Source organism: Mus caroli, unplaced genomic scaffold (genome assembly GCF_978045245.1).
Source record: "Mus caroli unplaced genomic scaffold, Mus_caroli_1 scaffold_12, whole genome shotgun sequence".
Taxonomy (NCBI): domain Eukaryota; kingdom Metazoa; phylum Chordata; class Mammalia; order Rodentia; family Muridae; genus Mus; species Mus caroli.
The window spans coordinates 46,478,747-46,493,372 of NW_028227267.1; the positions used below are offsets into that span (position 1 = coordinate 46,478,747).

The 14,626-nt window shown below is 43.0% G+C and overlaps 1 long non-coding RNA gene and 2 pseudogenes across 2 annotated transcripts in view; all 3 read left to right on the top strand.

The window, feature by feature from the left end:
• LOC115030353 (uncharacterized) overlaps window positions 1-14,626 on the top strand; it is a 264,511-nt pseudogene that overhangs the window by 164,369 nt on the left and 85,516 nt on the right. The gene's annotated exons all lie outside the window — the stretch shown is intronic.
• The window catches only part of LOC147001830 (uncharacterized), a 44,623-nt gene that overhangs the window by 15,241 nt on the left and 14,756 nt on the right, over window positions 1-14,626 (top strand). The gene's annotated exons all lie outside the window — the stretch shown is intronic.
• LOC147001831 (diphosphoinositol polyphosphate phosphohydrolase NUDT4B pseudogene) lies at window positions 9,846-12,569 on the top strand (annotated as a pseudogene).

The following is a 14,626-nucleotide window of genomic DNA, read 5'->3' on the forward strand; positions in this document are numbered from 1 at the left end:
CTTCAAATGAAAACACAGGAACACCAAAGACCCAAAGAAATCAAAACTCTAACCAAAAACCAAACAAAATAATTAAGCTAAGCATCATTCTCTTGCTGCAGATGTTCAGCACAGACCCACAGTCTGTTGCTGGCCTTGGTAAAATAGTGCAAAGCAATCACTGATGGTAATAATCTGTTGAAGATGAATATAGGCGTGCCTCATTGGGGTGGGTGTTCTGCTGATGGACTAGTCCTTCAAGGCTAACATGAGAGATGTTAAAGATGTTACCTCAAAGTTTTTCAAATTCACTTGACTGATCACTATGAAATAATTCTTGATGACCCAACAGGACCGGACAAAATTGGCATTCTCAGAGTCCTGCTGTATGCCCAGCAGATCTTGATGTATCTCAGTACTTCTCTGAAGCCTTCCAAACAGGCAGTCTTGCTGGACCAGAGGCTAGACAAAATAAAGGCCTCATTACCCATAGCAAAACATAATAGAAGAAAATGCAGCCCAAGATTGTCATGGTTACAAGGATTAGATGCAATGGTGGTTAATTTGCTTTGTACATCCAGTGCTCCTGGTGAACAGTTGTGTCGGAGGAAGATCTTGACCTGGTGTCTGATCTGTTTGAGCTTCTGCAGAATATTTCAGACCTATGGGAGGAAGAGAAAAAAGCCTGGTGAGATCTTGCCATGTCAGCGATCCAGGAAACATCAGCTTTACTCATCAGGATAATCCAGTATGACCTTTCATCTGAGATCTTTCCTGTATCTCCATAGGAGAAGGGTCAGAGACCACCTGGGCCTGGATGTTTTTTTCAAATGTATAATATTGCTTGACACTGAATTGTGAACTACACACTGTGCTGGAATTAAAGTAAAACAATTTCGCCAATAGTCTAAATATTTTTTATATTGTAAAATAAGTGTATATCAGGGTCTGAATCTATTATTGAACAGAGGCAATCTAGGGAGCCTAGCAAACTTTGAAGTGAAGGCTCTTATTATTTCTGGAGTGCTGAATCCTTCCTTGGCTCTCTTTGTGAACCCCTATATCTGGGAATCCCCAGAGAATCCATCTCACAGGAAATTCATGCACACTGAAAGATACTGTAATCAGCAAGAGTATACTTCATGGAATTCTTCCCAAGGGTAAGCATTGAACTCTAAAGGGGATACTCATGAAGGAAAAAAAAAAAAAACAAAAACAAAACCCAATAGCCCTGCTATGTGTATGGCTCCTTAGATACGGCCATCCTGTACGAGTACTTCATCTCAGAGACATGTAAAGGACGCTGCATCTTTTCAGCCAAGCCATGAGACACATGCACACACATATACATACACAATAAAATTGGAGCCTGCCCTTCTGTCCTAGGAGAGGACAGTCTCAAACCCCTCTGGATGAGTTGCCATAGAGCAGAACAGAGGGCCTGGTTCCTAGATAATTCAGGAAGTGGCATCCTGAGGCACCTCTCCATACCATAGAGCCTAAAGATGTTGCATTCAGGGGTCCCGGATCTCCTCTGCCTAGAGTGGCAAGCTAGAGGTGGCCGACTGGTATTGGGAAGAGAGGGCATGGCTGAAATCCAATTTCTTCAAAAGAGGGTAACTCCACAGAAAGTCTTGGAAATGATCACAGAAGTGTAAAACTGCATGAGACATAGGAGAGAGCCTGGATAAGGTGCAGGATGGTTACATAGGCTGGACTGTCTTTATGATTACACATTAGGGCATTCTGCCCATGATGCTTCATTCATCCTACCTGCTGCTGCTTAGTATAGTGGTCTTTGATCTTCTGGCTGCCTTCTTTACATAGTATTTTTGTTGTTATGTTGTATTCTGCCAATGCAATCTGATCCCTTAGCAGCTGTCTGTTCTCACTCCTCAACATCCTGACTTTGTGCTGGATGAGCTTAGATTCAATCAGGAGGTGGCAGTTCCTAAAGCTGAGCCACAAACAAAACCTCGTGATTCCAGGCAGCATCCATCCATCTTCCTCCCATTCCTACAAGCACCATTCCTTCATCATGGGCCCTGATCCCCAGACAGCCACAGACAAGTATCCAGATTGGCCATAGAGGGAGATCAAATCCAGAGGACTGCCACTTTCCAGAAGACCCAAGGTACTTTTGAAAACCCTGACACGAACAGGGACTCATGTATCTATTAGAAAAGAACATGGGGTCTATATGTGCTTATGAGTCTGTGGTATTAAAAAACCACCTGTAGGTATAGGGAAAAATTCTCTAGGAGTGAAGAGACCCAAGCATCACACTATCTTTCTATGTTTCTCCTGGAAACCCCATCTATGAATCTACTTTCAGAGCCCACGAGGCCCAAGATTGATTGATATCTCCATCATGGTGGAAATGTTTCGATCTTGAGGATACTTAGTTGGAAAGGACAGTGGCTTGAGGGGCTCCCAGACTCTTCACCCTTGGTCAAAATGAGTCTAAGATGTTAAAATCTTAGTGCCTTGTTTGAAGGAGGCAGACTTCCTGTTTAGAGACTAAGAGTATAGGACCTAAGCCCCCACGTTAGTTCAAAGACAAGGATTGTCAGACATATCCTGGGCCTATTTCTTGGGTCATGACCCTGTTAGTCACTCACCAGTAGAACTGATTTTCTTTAGTCAACTCCTTGCACTTGGATAAGGCCTCACTGATGTCCCTGGGCATTCTCTTCAGGTCAGTCATCACCTGGTCATGTTGCATCTCAAGCATATATGTCTCAAAGTTGATCCTGTGGGAGGGCATGGCCCAAGGAACAAATTGTGAACTAAGGATACAAGGATCATTTCAATTCAAGGTGAATCATGCACTTCCCCACCACATATATGCCACTGGACCTAGCTCCTTGTTACCTGTTCAACTTGGTGCTTATTAAACTTATTACTCTTCACCTTGGGCCAGTAAGCCCAGGGAAGAAAAGGCAGGGTGCTGATCTGCTTCAGCTCCCTGAAGGGGTTTGAAAGAATAGACTGACTCTCCCAGAACTTTCCAGGAATCTGTGTCAAAGGCCTGGGTCCACGCTAAATCTGTATGATTGTCCTCCTGGTTTCGACATGGAATAGTCAATCCTTGGCTCTATTGCTACATAAATTCCCAAAGGACATAATCATATCTACAGGGAAAAGTCTTTATAACAAACCAGGAGATTCCAATGTGCATCCATGGTGAGCACAGAGGTCAAGTCCTGTGCTACTCAAAATGAACCTCCCTGGCTTCCTCACTGCTATTGCCTGGAAATGGAGTCAGGCAAAACCTAAGGATATATCACATGAAACAGACTCTCTAGATCTTAAGCTGCACACACAGGAACACACACACACACAGGAACACACACATCCACAAACACACACACAAGCTCACATGCACCCAGTATCTCTCTGAGTCTGTGTCTCTGTCTCTCTCTCTCTCTTACACACACACACACACACACACACACACACACACACACACACACACACTTACACTCAATCAGAATGCCAAATAAATAAATTGATTTGGCTTTATCTGAGAGTATAATGAACAAAATTTGAGAAAAGCCATTATGAACTGCAGCTAACCCAGTCATACTGAGAGGCAGTATGTGGGACAGGCCTCTCCAGCTGTTGAGAGGACCAATTGTTCCCAAATTACTGCCTGGTCAATTATGGAAAGGATTGGCTATAAACAAACATTACCTAGCAACTCCCACAAACCAACACCTGTGTAAGCTTTTTAAATGGCAGGATGAGAGCTCACACATTACTACCTTCATCCCCAGACTGTGATTCATGCCACAGGCTCTGAATAACTTTTGGAGGAATCAAAATGTCTGTGACCCCATATCACTCCTATCTGAACTTGAAGTTCTGTGTCGACAATCCAATCAGCAAAATTGATTTGGATATGCAGACAGCCTGGAGTTGTAGCCACCTGTGGTATGAGGGAATCTGGGCTTAACAGGGATGGACCAAGATAGTCAGCAGAGATCTGGGCATAAAGACTACCTGTCATTTAAATCCTTGTTAGTGTAGTTGGCCAGGATTCCCTGAAGTTCGTCTCTGGCATTTTTTATGTTCTGGAGCTCTCTTTTGAGCTTCTCCAAACTCTCGCGTCTCTTCTCCTGCTCATTGATGGTCGGGGGTTGGGGTGATGGCTCCCCAACAGACCCTGTAGGTAGAAAAACACTAGTAACCTTGTAGAGATAATAGGACAGGGAAAGGGAAACCATGCTTTGTCCCACACAGAAGCCTGAGAAAGGGGAAAATCTAGAGACACCGAGAATCCCTTATAGTGCATCATAGGTATCTTCAAGCTGGGCTCCTCAGCTAGGTCCCTGTTCACAACCACCATCACTAAACATATGCCTGACTTCCTATTGTAATCACCCTAGCCCTGAAATGCATAAGCTGTGCCAGGCAAGAATAAATGGAGGGCATTGTCAGCTCATATCTGACAACAAAATCCGTACCTCTTAGCACACTAGCCAACACTTTTCTAGTCTTCTTCAAATGCATGATGAGAGCTCATACACTACTACAGGAACCCCAGACTGTGAATCAGTCCACATCACGTGTGTTCAATACCAAAGTGTCTGAGACGTTGATTCATAGGCAGGGGAATAGCCCTCTCTGTTCTTGGCATCACATGCTCATGTAACCTAGAGGAAACTATATTAAGATGAAGTACATGAACACTCTATCCTGAGAACAACACTTTTCTATTCTCACATAGTTTGCTCTTTGCGTAATTTTCCATTCAGGGGGAAATTAAGATCTCCCAGCAAAGCAACTGCAGGCTTGTCAATACCAGGCTGTCTGTAAAATTAATCATCAGACACTCTTGACTCTGGTTCTACCATTGAGGAATCTGAAGGATCCAGATCACAATCCCTATTCCTGGAAGGACCAGCTGAAGCCCACATCCTCCAGGTAGCTCCCCAAACCTTGCCCAGGACTCACTGTGCCTTCTCCATGACCAGTTGTTTCTTGCCCTTTCCCACCATGACGGGCGTCCGGACTCTCTCTGCCTTGGTCTGGTGTCTGTGTGTATTCTATTCTCTCTCCCAAATACCCTGAGGAGCATGGACAACATGCCTCCTTGGGAACCCATGAGGATCTGAAGGAATACCCCACAAGCTGCTCTGGTTACCACAACAGTGGTGACATCACAGAAGATTCTAGGGTTCTCTTGGATAAAAGAGATTGTCCAGGGAAGTGACTACTGATGATGTCATCTGGAACTTCCATGGCCTACTGGTTTACCAGCTTGCCCCATCTTGACCAGTTTCTGAGGTGCTTTTTCCTGGAGTCTCTCTTTTGCCCCTGTGCATACCTCTTGGCAACTTCTCCTTCCAAAGCTAGAGATTTCTCTCTGCTTCACTACAAGTCCAGTGCTTTGAATGGGGAGAGTTTGTTAGTACCATGGCATGGGTCGCTCATCTTTGTTAGGATCCTTTTATGAGGGAGATTCTTCTCCAATATAAATCTACTTCTGGGGTCCATTCATGTAACAAACAGTCGATTTACCCATGTGTCTCTGTTTCCCAGAGGCCAAAAACCTACTCCTGCCCCTTTACTTGTACAGGAGTTGGGTTATATATTTTAGTGTGCAACTGCCTTGAGAGGAGACATTGTTTCAATGTAGTTAGCCATGGGTTTTCACAAAATCTCTGATTTACAACCCCATTTCTTTGCAATGAAAACTCCCTTGTACTTGGCAATAGAAGAAGTCAGGTACAGGGGCAACATCAAATTGTAAAGTTTATGTCCCTTCTTCAAAAGCTAAAATCCCACATTCTCTCTATCTCCAAAACAACCAGACAAAATAGATATCTGTGAACAAAGGCCTACAGGGACATTGAATTTCTTCCTCATAGTCCCATTAGCTCTCACTTCTCCAGTTTCTACCTTTTTAAGTTCCCAGTTCTAGGCCTGAGACTGTTGGGGGTTTGAATATGATTCTGTATTCATAAGATATCCAAGATTCAATTGGATGGATAGGGGATGAAAAGGCCTCGTGTCCAGTGAAACCTCAATTTGAATGGATCTATAATTTCAAAAGGGGCTCTCTTTGGCATTGATATCAGTGCCTTCTGCCTTCTTGACCTGGCTGTGCTGAGTGCATGGTAAAATGCCACCTAACCTCGCAGGTATAAGAGTGGAGAAATCATGCAAAAGCTTTCCAATTCGATTGTGTCGTCTTTGGCTACCACCTTTGATTATGGAACATCACTACAACAAGCCCCAAAGGTGTCTGGAGAGATGGTGGGGTACTAGGAAGTCCACTCTGTCTCTCTGTTAGTCGTATGAAGAGCCTTTATGGGGAACCAGAGAACATGGATAATGAAAAAGAAATAGTTATATTTTGGCTAGCTAATGATATCTGAGCTGGGAAAGCAATGGGGCAGGCATTACAATAAAATAGTATAGGGATGAATCCCTCCCTGTATTGGGTACAATAGGCCCAAAGTAAGAAGGAGGCCCATACACCTGTCCCTGAACTCTTCTGAGAGTTTTGTAGTGTTTCCGTTAAGGAACTCTCCTTTACTTGCATGAGACCAGAACTCTGAGGTCTGCATGCACCATGAAGTTTCCTATGTATTCATAAATCATTCAGTGTTTATTGACAGCTTTTGGCTATGAATGCTCCGCTATAGTTTGACACAATTGAAAGGGCGTGGTATAATTGTTGGTTAAGTGCCTTGAAGAGCTTTTCAGCTACTCTTTTAGAAGTTTCAGACTAGTGGATACGCTCATAGAAGTTTTCATTAAAAACAAGCTTGGACTCTTATCATCCTCCAGCAGGACACATATCAGTGATGTGAGTTTCCCACAATTGACCATAGTTTGGCCCCTCATATGTTCCCACTTCTGGCAGAAGTATCTGTCTTTACATGTATTTTCCTGAAAAACTGACATATTGCTTAGAGGAACTGAGCCAGGCTGTTAAGTCCAGTTATACCATACCTTGTTATGAGCAACTTAGAAAATTGTGTGGATGCCAGTCCTGTAGTCTGGTGAAGGTTTGTTTCCAGAAACCTGCCCGTATTTCTTGGCAGAGTGATCCTTCCCTCTGGTGTCCACCACCAAACATTGGTTTCAGCTACCCTTTTGATATTTTTACACTCCCCTTGTTTATACTATAGATTCTCAGTCAGCAGTGGGTCACAGTATGTCACCAGAATGTCAGTAGAATCCACTGTTCTTTGTTTGTTTATTTGTTTGTTTCTTTCCAGACAGGGTTTCTCTATATTGCCTGGCTGTCCTGGAACTTACTCTGTAGACCAGGCTGGCCTCGAACTTAGAAATCTGCCTGCCTCTGCCTCCCAATTGCTGAGATTAAAGGCTTGAGCCACTATGCCAGGCTTCCACTGTTCTTCGGAACAATTTTTGGCCAGCCAACTCAGTGCCCTGATTACTTGTGTCCTCAATGGAGTAATTATCTGCTCAAGACCCTGTGTACCTGTTTCCAGGTTTAATGAAGATGTTCCATTCATGTAGAGCATTCCTCAGAATCTTTCATGGGATGTGGAGGTGTTCATTAGTTCTAGTCAGAATTGTATCTTCATGTTTCTTTTGTCATGCAATTATTAATGAGCTTCTGTGGGTCATCATCTGTCAAGATGGTGGCAGAATTGAAGACAATGTGTTTTTCAAACCAGACTCCAGGATAGTCCAAGAGTAGGCCCTTCACCCATGCATTGAACAGCCAGGGCTGTGGTGTTTCTTTGAGAAGAAACTTAACTGCATGGGGTGATATAAGTATAAGATGCTGACCCAGAGGTAACTTATCTGCTTCTCTCAGTAGAATAGTTGTAGACACCACAGCTCTTAGACAAGAGGACCAGCCTGAGGATAAAGGATTCAATATCTGGACAGGTTGCAAATATTTTGTGATTCCATGAGCCTCAAATATGTAGTTCCACACTTTTTGCAAATTGAATCATTTCTGCATTCCTTGCATGGTACCTAGTAGATCAACATGAATGATCATTGTGATGTGTTCTTAGATTCTATTTTCGAGAATTTTATTGAGCATTTTTACATCAATATTTGTTATGGTTTGTCTATGCTCAATCCACTGAATAGCACTCATAGACACTGTGGCCCTGTTGGAGTAGATGTGTCACTGTTGGTGTGGGCAAGACCCTAAGTAACCCTTACGACCTGGAAATTAGTGTTCGATTAGCTGCCTTCAGATGACGATGTAGGAATCTCAGATTCTCCTGTACCATTCCCTCCTGGATGCCACCATGTTCCCACCTTGATCATTTGGGATTGAACCTCTGAATCTGTAAGCCATCCCCATTCAAATGGAAGGGGAAGCTGCAGAGGAGCCTCAAGAACCTCTTGGTACAACTAGGCATGAAGTTTGTTTAGCTGAGTCAGAGTGTTGTTCACAGTCATATCTACTATCTGAGCTCTGGAGAACCACCTGTCTTTGAGGGATAGAAGCTCCTGTGGGTATCAGGTGATGGAGAGTTAGAAACAGCTCTACTAAGTACTCAACCTGATACATAGAGTCATAAGAGGAGACACAGCTCATACACAGGTCTTAAGGGAAGGGCAAACTATCCAGAATCTGAGTACCCAAGGCTGTTTATTTAGATTAGACAAGACAACAGAAAAAAAAAAAAAAAAAAGGGAGAACCTAGTAAGAGCCAATGGGGAGAATGTGGCCAGGTGCTCCTGGCGATCATGAACTCTTCTGAGATTTCCCACCAAATGTTAATGTGGATTATGAAAATAGAAAACGTTCACTTTGTTTTATTACATTTACCCTGTTAGAGTTGATAATCCATGCAGGGAGGCTGAGAAAGCGCTAAGATTTCCACCATTCTTGAAAGCCACTACTCTTCTTTAGGTCCCCAGAAGGTGGAGATTAACAATGAGTTGAGCAAACAGTGTCCTTGAAACATTTGGAGATCTGCTTCGGGTGGCAGATCTTGGAAGCAGCAGACTCAACCAGGAATCAGGAGTTTCTTAAGTATACCTGTCTGTTTCCATGGCTTGTTTCCCTGTGAGGTAGAACAAATTTCAGGGCCAGCTCTGTGAACACAGGAAAATCCAAGAGGTAATTTTGATTTGTTTGTCAGAAATCACAGTAACTGTGTAGGCAGCATGACAGTTATGTGATAAATTGAACTGAGTGTATCATCATGCCTGGTGCATGTCCTCGATCTGTTATTACTCTTTGTGTGATTCATTCAGCTTCCTAAACAGTCTCAGTTATCCTGGTTGCTTGGTGTCTTTGAAATAGGGAAGCCTGGCATAGACAGTGCCTGAAAAGCCCTGCATTTCCAGCCAAAGTCATCATCATCAAGGAAATGCAAATCTAAAGTACTCTGAGATCTTACAGCCCTCAGAATGGCTAAGGTCAAAAAACAAAGGGATATCTCATGCTGATGAAATTGTGAGCCAAGGAGAACACAGTTGCTGGTGGGAGTGCAAATTTGTACTACTATATTGGAAATCAACTTGATGGTTTCTTTTTTTTTTTTTTTTTTTGGTTTTTCAAGACAGGGTTTCCCTGTGTAGCCCTGGCTGTCCTGGCACTCACTTTTGAACTCAGAAATTCGCCTGCCTCTGCCTCCCGAGTGCTGGGACTAAAGGCGTGCGCCACCACGCCCGGCTAGAACTTGATGGTTTCTCTGAAAATTGTAAATATTTCTACCTCAGGACCCAGTTGAACTATTCCTTGGCATATATGTAAATGATGCTCCACCAAACTACAAGGGCACTTGCACACCTCTCTTCATAGCAGTACCTGGATTGAAGGTGGGAGGCACTCTAGGAAGAATTAGAAACCTAGGACAATGGAAACCCCCAGGAAACTTGGAGGGTGGCTGTAGCTAAGACTCTTAGAAATGGGGGATGTGGAGTCTGAACTGGCCATGTCCTGTAACCAGCCAAGTCTTCCAATGGAGGGACTGAAACAACAACCCAGCCACCAAACGTTAGACCCACAATTTTTCCTGTTTTTAAGATGTTCAAGATAAAAGATGAGGTAGAATTTGTGGAAAGGGCCAAATAATGAATAGCCCAGTTGAGACCCATGCCATGAGAGGGAACCCCCACCCCCACATAATTAACGATATTCTTCTATACTTGCAGACAGGGGTCTAGCATAACTATCATCAGAGAGAGACTTCACCCAGCAGCTCTGGATACAGATAAAGAGGCTTGGGGAATTTGTGGAAGAGGCAGAAGAAGGGTTGAAGTAGCCACAGTGGTCAAGGACACCACAAGATAATCTACAGATTCAACTAATCTGAGCCCATAGTAACTCATAGAGACTGAACTGTGAACCAGAGACTATGTAAGGGATGGACCTAGGTCCTCTCCACATATGTAACAGTTTCATAGCTGGGTCTTCATGTGGCACTCCTGAAGTGGGAGCAGAGACTGTCTCTGACTGTATTGCCTTCCTTGGCATCCCCTTCTCCTGACTGCAATGCTTCATCTAGCCTGAAAAGGGAAAGATGCACCTAGGCTGACTGCAACGTGATATGAGAAGACTGGTTGTTATTCCTAGGAGGCCTTCTCTTTTCTGAGGGGAAGGGCAGGAAGAGTGGCCTGCAGGGGGCCACTGGAAAGAGGGATTGTGAAGGGAGGAGGGTGAAGATAAGATCTGCATATAAATAAATAACTGATTAAACATTAAAACATTAATAATAATTTTAAATCCTTACTTTTTCATAGTGATGAGAAGTTAATAAATCTAATGGTAATGAAACAACTTGACTATAACATAGCAAACATGTTCAATTCCATTAGAAGATGCCATTTTTTTAAGAAACATTCCCCCTAGATTCACACATTTCTTAAGTTGTTGTTTCTGTTGCTATTGATGTTTTTTGTTTTAAATTAGATATTTTTTTTATTTACATTTCATAGTTTTCCCTCTGAAAATCTCCTCTCACCCTCACCAATCCCCTGCTACCCAATCCACCCACTCCCATTCCTGGTCCTGGGATTCCTCCATACTGTGGCATAGAAAATTCAAAGGACCAAGGGCCTATCCTCTGATGACTAACTAGGCCATTCCCTAATACATATATAGCTAGAGCCACAAGTTCTACCATGTGTTTTCTTTGATTGTTGGTATAGTTCCAAGGAGCTCTGAAGGTACTGGTTAGTTCATATTGATGTTCCTCCTATTGGGCTTCAGTCCCCTTAAGCTCCCTGGGTACTTCTCTGGCTCTTTCACTGGGGACCTTGTGCTCCATCCAATGCATGACTGTGAGCATCCACTTCTGTATTTGCCTGGCAGTGGCTGAGCCTCGCAGAAGACAGCTATATCAGGCTCCTGTCAGCAGGCTCTTGTTGGCATCTGCCTAGTGACTGGGTTTGGTGATGGTTTATGGGGTGAGTCCCAGGAGGGGCAGTCTCTGGATGATCCTTCCTTCTGTCTCTGCTCTCAACTTTGTCTCTGTAACTCCCTGCATTGGCATTTTATTCCCCATTCTAAGGAGGAACGAAGTATCCACACTTTGGTCTTCCTTCTTCTTGAGGTTCATGTTTGTTGCAAATTGTATCTTGGGTATTCTAAGTTTCTGGCCAGTATCCACTTATCAATGAGTACGTCTCATGGAAGCTTTTGTTGTTTTTAAGGAGTTATTTTTTTTTCTACTAGCTTCATCACTCATATAAAATTTACAGGATTTAAAAATCCTAACTTGTTCTGCTTCTCTGCATGGTTCACACTTCTGCTTCTAATTATCTCTGTTTTGCTTGACCTAGCAGCCTAGTTCTTCCCTTGGCCAGGGAGGTGGGTGCAGCCAGGAGTGGTTAAGAGCAGCTGTGGGCTCCAAATAGAGCAGCAGGTGCTGGAGCAGAGGTGGTGCTTCCACCATCTCTCCCTGACTGCAGTAGCCTGTGTTCAGCCCCTCATCCCTGGAAGAGCTCATCCTTGCCATCCTTGTTAGCACTGCCTATGCTCCTCCCAGTGGCACCAGAGCACTGTGCTTTCTTTGGCACTACTTCCTGGTGAGGTGGCATAGGCCTGGTCCCCACACTGGAGTCCTGAGCATAAGCAGCAAGAGCCCAGGTCTAGGATGAAGTTCAAGACCAAACAGACACTGAATATACCCTCAAGGGCTTCAATAATGAACAGCCTGCCTGTGCTTCCACAGCAAGCAGGAGGAAGAGGTGCCTTTGGTGAGTAGCAGTAGTACCCAGAGCAATGGATTGTCCCAGGAGGAGGGTTGGAGACAGAGTAGGAGCCTGGCTGTGCTGCTGTGAGGGAGGTTTATGAAGAGGCTGGAGGTAAAGAAAAATTAGGCAGACTCCTGGGAATATTTGAGCAGACTCAACACTGGAAGCCCAGAACACATGTTTATGTTCTAACAGTCACTGAACTATTGGAAGGCTGGGAAGACTCTGACTATAGGAAGGAAGAGAGAGTGGTTCAAAGGACATGTAATCAAGGTTCTTCAGTGACATTAGCCTGTCCACACAGAGTATCTAGAAAACTAGAGCTGGGATGTTCTCCAACCAATGGAGAGTCCAGGGTCCCTTCCCTCCCAGATAACAATGCCTTGTTTGTGAGTGCTGCACAGCCCTCTGGGGTGCCTTCCAGTATAAAGTAGAGAATGGAAGCCCCTCCCATTATGCCATGCATATGTCACAAGGAGAGGTTCCTTTCTCTTTTCTTCTAACACCTCTGAGTGCTGCTGGCAAACTGCATTTGCTAGGCAGGGATTTCAAATAATTTTCATGTATTTCATCTGCTTTCAAGTCTTTTAAACTAAGTAATAAAATAGCAAAAATATTTTTAAGACGCCAAAGGCATGTAGAAGTTTTTTAAAGCCTTCATTGTACTCCATTACTTTGTTTTTCATTTAATAAACTTTTTAATATTATCACTTTGGTCCACTTAACATTGTATGGTTTATTTTGACAGCTCACCTAGTTATTGTGTATATTATTTCCCTGAGTTTTTTCTTACAATATCAAATGGGCTCCAACTGTTTGTTGGGAATTAATGAAAAATTTGGGAATGTAAAGAAATATATCCACCCCAAAACGCAACAGAGTCCTGCTCTCCATTTTTAAACTACAGATTTGGGTTGTTTTTGTATGGGCCAGTAGCCTTTGACAAAGCACTTTAGCTTACTATTTCTGAGAACCTGTTCACAGGCAGAATTATGTTACAGTCAATGTACTAGGACCGGTTCCCCATGGACCCAGTGATTTGATGTGAAAGAGTGTGCTGTTTTTTTAGGGTAAACTGTCAGTACCTGCATGTGACTCAGCACAGCTCATCCTCAATTTCCAAAATTGTGTGTGTGTGTTTCAGGATACATGTGTGTTAGTGTGTGTGTACATGTGTTTGTGTGATATATATAGTATATGTGAACATGTTGACTGTGAGGGATACACACATGTGTGAAATGTCCAGACAAGAAAAGAACATTAAGTGTCTTGTTCTGTTTCTCTCTGTCCTATTCCCTCCAGACTGTGTTAACTATCTGGGCCATTTTTTTGACTCTTCCTCTCTTAAACTGTCTTTTACTGTCCTCCATATATTGCCCTCATTGTATATATTCTTAGGATCTAATTGGTCCAAAAAAGATGAGCTATGCTTATGATGTGATTTGCGCATAGTTAGGGTGGGGAGTAGATCAAGGAAGTATGATGCATGGTGTGATTGCAGAGTAGATGAGATAGTTCTTGCAGAGACCTGAGTAGAAGGAAGGAGATGGGGATTGTTAGATAACAGATGTCAAATTACAATAAGAACAAAGAAATTAATTCTAGTACTTAACATTGTAGAAGGGAAAGTTCAGTTCCCAGAAACATATTACATTTGATGGAGAAATAAAGCAAAAATAGTTCCAAGCCTCCAAATGAGAAGATATGACAGGGTGGACAAATGAAGAGACACTTCAGAAAAAGCATCTTAGGAGAGAAACAGTTTGTTTAGCTTACAGTTTCATGTGACTGCCCAGCATTGCAGGAAGTCGTAACAGCTGATGCTTGAGAGTACTGGTCACATCACACTGACATTGCAATTCAGAGACAAATGAACACAGATATGCTCACTAGCTTGCTTGAGTGCTTACTTGTGTTCAGCTCAATTCTCCACCTTTATGCATTTCAGGGCCTCCTCCCTGTCTAGGGAATATTGCCTCTGAGAGTGGGCGGTGGTTTTTGATATCATTTAATTTGACTAAGAGAACCAACCCCAAAGATATGCCCACAGGCCACCCATGGAAAAATCCCTTGTTGAGACTCTCCTCTGAGATTGACTCCAGGTTGTTTCCAACTGACAATTAAAGCTAATCTTCACAGACTTGGTTACAGCAAGTCCTTGTTTAAGAAAAACATTTCTATGTTACAGGTAAGCTGTTCCTTTAAAATAAACCAGAAACTAGTCAAGAGGTTTTATATTCTGACCTTTTTGATGAAAGTACTTTAAAATTCAACCCCCGGATTCTCTGTAATCCATAATTTGTTTGCAAAAGAGTATTTAGCAACTTTAAATCTATCTGATGAGATGAATATTTTCAGGGTCATATGGTAATGGTCATTATACCTAGGAGAAGAAAATTAAAGAGTGTGGAACAGCTTCTACCACAATACCAACCAACAAGAAAACATTAGGTCAAAATGAAAATGGGAGTTGAAAGCTCCCAATGAAAAG